Raw genomic sequence first — 6,000 nt, forward strand, 5'->3', positions numbered from 1 at the left:
TATCCATTACTTTTGTGGGAATAAACTTTTCAAAAACACTTCAGCGTCTAGGGAAACGTACTGAAATAACCACTAGAACTCTTTCTAAATGCCAGAGCTTTTACTTGGACGCCACGTTTATTTACTTCAATTTGCACCTTTTTGGATTTACGGCTGCGCCGTCTTGTAATTTCGCTAAGAGGTTTGTACCTCACCGCGACATTTTTGCAGCTTTCCTGGCTTATAGTAAATCATAATTGGATTCCTGCAAGTGTAAATCAAAATAAACATAAAGTTGCATCAGCTAATTAGAGTCAGGTACAAGTCAGCAGGGTGAATCGCGGCACACGATCCTCGCAGACTTCAAGGACTGCGGTGCATCCAGTGCTATAGAGGCCCAACTTTGTGCAAGCTTTCAGAATGTTCCTCTCAACATGCAACGTTACTGGACTTAATTATCCTGTAAGTGACATCATGACATGCCGAAAACACGATGCAAGTGATCGGAAAGCATTACCTCTCGTTACATCACGGTTCCTTCCCTGAGCTGAATACTGATTTTTTTTTTTTTTTCTTCGTGCGTCTCTTTCCTCAAAAACTCAGCTGTCAGTCATTGGTGGAGCTGAACATCAGTTCATGCTTAAGTTTAAAACAAAAGCTGGTGATTAATAGAGCCACGTCGATAAAGTTTATTGGTCTCGGGAAAGATTAAAAAGAAAAAAAATAAGCTGAATTATCTTTATCGGGGAGCTGGATTACACAATTAAAGAAAGTGAAAAATCTGATTCTGAAGAAAGTTCTATTTTAAATATACCAGTGATGATGCTTTCTTTTAGAATGCAGTCATTTCTTTGCAGATAGATCCCAATACAAAGGAGAATCACTAACTCTAATATGCGTTTTTTTTGACTAAAGAAAGATTTAAAGACAACACAAAAGCTAATAAAAACTGGCAAATAAATTTGTATAAAACATTTACAGTATCAAATTAAAGTCAAACTTAATTAATGTACCAAGCTTAAATGGAAAGTAAAAAGGAGAAAGACCTCTAACAACCACAGATCACAAGCAGCCTGACATAAATTGAGTCAGGTGCTATTTTATCCTCACAGCTGAAATACATAGAACTGAAAGAGGTAAAAAAAATAAAAAAATAAAAAAAGGGGAACACGAGAAAACTTACCTGCTTCCTGGAAAATGTTCTTAAAGTTGAAACGAAGCCTCAGGTTCCTCCTGCCATGGGAGTTGAGTTACTGCTGCTGTTGTTCTTCTTATTTCTGTCAATCCTGTAATAATGATAACATGTTGCTTCAGGAGTTTCAAACTTAACCAACCTGGTCACAATCTTTGTGTGACAAAAGGCAATTTGGGCGTGTTGTGCTTCATATGCTTCATGTGCTTCGAAATAAGCAAGACTTTCATTTGGGTCATTTTACTGGATTGTTGGACGACCAAACCTGCAGCTGGGCTTTCAGAGTGGCCTCTCCTAACGGCACCATACAGTTGGACTTCTATTCTTTTTGCCTATTTTCCTTTTTTACAACTTTGTTGGGATTTTTTGTGTGTGTTTGTGTGTCTAGAATAAAAAGGTTTTTCTGATGTTTGCTGCTAAAAGAGCAACAGAGAAAAGCGAATGGAGGGAAAAAAAAAACAAAAAAACCCAAACAAAAATAACAGCTTTCTTAACGTCTCGCTCAGAGTGCGGCGAACTCTCTCCAAGCGGAGCAGAGCCGGCATTCTCAGCAAAGCACTCTAAAACCAGCGAGCCCGTAATGATGCTTTCAGTGAAGCAGCGAGATCAGACGCAGTCAGCTGGATCAATAGTTGAGCACATCGCTGTTCAATCAAAGCCTTCAGCCCACAGGATGAACCATGCTTCAGATCCACCGCGCGACAAAACCACATGGAAGCTCTTTCTATCGTCACTGAGACAAAAAAAAAAAAAGATATCTTTAAATAAACAATTAGATTTGTTTCATATACTGCATTGTAGTACCAACTGGCAAAAAGAAGGAGGATGTTACACAGGAAAACCCCCCTAACATCTCCTTCCAACATCCCATGAAAGGATAGTTGGTGTTTTTTTTTTTTTTTGCCTCCTGCTCTTTCTATGTATTCTGGCCCAATTATCTCAAGTGTTAAATCTGCAGTGGTGCTGGGCCTCTGAATATTTCATAATTCTCATTAGGCAGAAGTTGAGCCGTCTTTATTGAGAATCTTACAACTCTGCATGACTGTGCGCTCGGAAAGAAGAAGAAAAAACTAAAACATCCATTAGTGCTTCCTGGTATGTCTTTGAAAGATATCAGTGGCTGATCTGGTCAACTCTTTAAAGTTTTTTTTTTTTTTTTTTTTTTACAAGGAATGATAGACAAGACCAACTGGTTAACATTTTCATTTCTCGTGTGTCATCATAAATACATTATCGTGAGACAAATACATTTGTTTGTTGCATATTCCCAACAAAAGGGCAGATTTGCCTCCGTTTTCTCCAACAGATCTTATGCTGCCGTTTTATCTTTGTTCTCGAGCTCCTAAATGTGTTTCCAAAATCAGACAGAGCTTCACTCTTTACACATTTTCTTACATTACAGTCTTATCCTAACATCAAAATACCGCAAATTTCAGCAAACAATCTGTTACCTGAGGAGAGTCCTGTTTGTCTTGTCAAGCTGTGATTTGATGAGCTGATGAGGAACTGCTGAGCTTGCAGGTTGGCCCATCAGTAAGGCAGAGTCAGCTGGTGCAAATGCAACGTTCAAAGACTGCAAATAAACGTGTTGCTAAATGAATTGAGGCTGTTGGTGTTTTTTGTTTTTGTTTTTAAGTTGCTCATCACTATGAAGAACCACACCAGGAGTTAGCATTGAGTGACCGACCAAATCAAACATTCAAAGCGTTTAATAAGGTTGAGCAACAGAGATACAGGTTCGCTGACTTGTCCTTCATGACAACGAGACAGCAAAGAAAATACCGTTAATTAGGACCCTGAATCAGTCATTAGTGTATAATTGGGGCCATGAATAGACGTTTAATGAATGGAAAATTAACCGTCATCTCCCAGCTCTAATCAGTCGTTTATTCTAGATGGAGTCCTGATTGTGTTGCACAGAGAATGTACAATGGCGCCAGCAAAACAGCAACAGATAATATTTAAATGCGCATGTCTTTCCAGATATATTTTGTAATCAGGAGACCCTTTTTTTTCTTTCCACCTTATCAGGTTGTTATGAAGTTGATCCCCTGCAAGTACAAGTCAGTTCACCTGTAACAGCAGCCAAGGCTAATTTAAATAATTGGTAGAAATGACTAGAAGCGTTACACATTTACCTCCTTTTGACCAGTCATGACTGTCATCAAACCAGTTTTAAATGTCTGATGACATTTGACGTATTTTTTTCTGGCTTTATTATTTCTTCTTCTTTTCTTTTTTTTTCTTTTGTCTGACAGTGTTTGCTATTTCTATTTGCTTTTTTTTTTTTTTTTCAGGAATCAGTGGAACTAGACGGCGGAAAATCTGTAAAACTTTTCACTTTTACAAAATTAATATGAAAATAAAAGACATTGGTTCACTTTGTGGTCAGATAACAAAAGCTAAGCAAATTAGAACATAGCATATTTATTATGTCAGACATAACTGGACTCAACTTAATGGAAGTTTCTTTACTGTTGTCTGACTGATTCAAAGAAGAAAGTTTGTGTTTGGAGGTATATTTCTCTTTCCTTTAAAACACTATTCAATATTTTAACAAGATAAAGAGGGAAAACATAAAAGTAAAAAAACAACAACCATGTTATCATGTTGTGTAGTGGATAAGTTGACCCAAAGGCAGATGAAGAATGTTTCATAAACAATGATGAAGAAAACGTACAAAAATCACCAGGAGTCTTAGCAAAACAAAAACAGTAACAGCAGGGAAATAACAGGACATAACAAAAGGAACCAGCAAGGAGTGACTGAGAATGAGTGGTGAACTTAATTATGGAAGAAGGAACAAAGCAAAGAATAGACACAAAAATAATATGAAACTAAAATCAAATAAAAACAAAACCCCAAAACAACCCTGACACATTTATCTCTGTCCTGTTTTTATCGCCTTTGGTCTTTGATTTCGCTACCTTGAACAATCAAATTGATATGTCACATTTTGATAATGTCCTTTTTTTCATTACAATGCAGCTTCAGTCGACTCCCTCCACGTATAAACACCATATAATCACCTTCAAGGACTCAGAGTCATGCACAACGTGTCACCTGTTTCTCATCACAACGTTTAAGCTTCAGTCTGAGCAAAGAACGCCCGACTTTGTTCTGGTTCCCCTGCGAGCTTCAAAGGCATCGTTAGATTAAAAGGCTTGTTTTCTCCGTCTCTGCTGCCTTCACTGCTCCACTTTAACTATGGAATCAGGCAGATTCAGATGAAGAGAAATCATTCACAACCTCAGCAACAAACCTTGTTTTATTCAGTTAATTGTACTGACGTGCAGAAGGTGAGGTCTTTTTTTAAAATTATAAATTAAATCAATATTTAAAAGCCACATTTATGGTTTCACCCTGAAACGTTTAAGACAAAAACACAAACTGATTAAATCCATAAGGTTGGAAAATCTCTTTCACATCTCTGTACCTCGTTGGGTCTTAATAAAGAATCGTGATTATGATAAAACTGAGGCCATCTCATAATTTTGTTAAACCCTCTTATAATTTTGATTTCATAATCAAAGCTGTGCAAAGCCTTTTTCATGATTAAGCAATTATACACCTGAAAATTGTAATAAAACACTTAAAGGATAGTAAAAAAAAAAAAAATCTGTACTCAGGAATGAGAGGCTGTATCTCTTATAGATTCTGACCAATCTTATTAACATTATTTCTGTCTTTTGCTTTTGTTTTTTTTTTCCCCTTTAGCTCTCCTACCAGCATGTGTGCACTCATCTTGTCCAGCTGCGTTTTTGGTAACATCAAAGTAAAGTCAAGTCTCACTTTAACCAAACGGCTGCAATCAGCATGTGTGTCAGAACTGTGGATATTTTGGACATGTTGTTAATGTACTCATCGACCAGCAGTGCTTTCTGCAAGTGGATTTGTCACTCCTTCATCCACAAACAACAAAATGTCCTTTCATGTAGATTAAAAAAGAGGATCGTGATGATCCACGCTCTCAACTCACCTTTAACAAAAACATAATAAAACTTTTACGCTGTTTTTCTTTTATGATTTTTTTAGATGTTGATTTTCTGTGATATCTGCTGCCATGAAACATTAAAGAAAAGTTGTGCTACTTTGAAGCTTATTCCAAAGCATCGCTGCCTCACAACCACAGCTATTTTCCTGTTATGGATGAAAATGTAAGCCAGTTTGTGATTAGGAAACAACTGGGGTGTAACATAACATTCAAATGCACCCAATTACTTTTTCTTTGCACCTTAGAAACTGATTGCAATGTTTTTTCTTAGTACCTCCCCCACTTATTGCCACTAGGATACTAGTGCCCCGGATATAATACGGGGAAGGGAGGCAAGGTTCGAGGGAGGCGGATGTGTTGCTTACCTGATTTAATATTATGCATAAAGGCCCCGGTGATGAGGATGCCAGTCTGAAGTGTCTCATTAATTCCTCAGCTCACTGGGCTGTGGAGACTTCACCACCGTCTCTTCAATGCATTGAAATGGGAGGATAGTTTAGCTTTAATGCCATCACAGGGCAGCCATGCTATTGCTCCTCACACGCACATGTCCTAGCTTTCCACACCGTCAGTCATGTCCAATATGAATACATGAATACAGTGAAAGTCAACAACAGGGTGAATCACCATTCATGCCATTAGGCCATGAATGGTCTAATCTTGTGTCCTAATCCAAGACTCCTAGGTTTTGATTGCCTGTGAGCCTTGGAATGAAATTTCAGTTGTTTGATGCGGTAAATGAGGCTGAAGATTCATCTAAAAAAAACAAGCAAACATGAACATAAATCAAGGTTAATAACTTTGGGCAAGAGGACAATGCTTTTTGTTGCTTTCT

General features: G+C 37.6%; 1 protein-coding gene across 1 annotated transcript in view; it reads right to left on the minus strand.

The window, feature by feature from the left end:
• The window catches only part of pphln1 (periphilin 1), a 63,652-nt gene extending 62,403 nt beyond the window's left edge, over positions 1-1,249 (minus strand). Inside the window, exon 1 of the mRNA XM_055054612.1 lies at positions 1,163-1,249. The gene's annotated coding sequence lies outside the window, so the exon portion shown is untranslated. The remainder of the gene's footprint in view (positions 1-1,162) is intronic.
• Between the last annotated feature and the right edge of the window lie 4,751 nt (positions 1,250-6,000).

The sequence above is a fragment of the Poeciliopsis prolifica genome, unplaced genomic scaffold (genome assembly GCF_027474105.1).
Source record: "Poeciliopsis prolifica strain line A6 unplaced genomic scaffold, Auburn_PproV2 SCAFFOLD040, whole genome shotgun sequence".
Classification (NCBI taxonomy): Eukaryota; Metazoa; Chordata; class Actinopteri; order Cyprinodontiformes; family Poeciliidae; genus Poeciliopsis; species Poeciliopsis prolifica.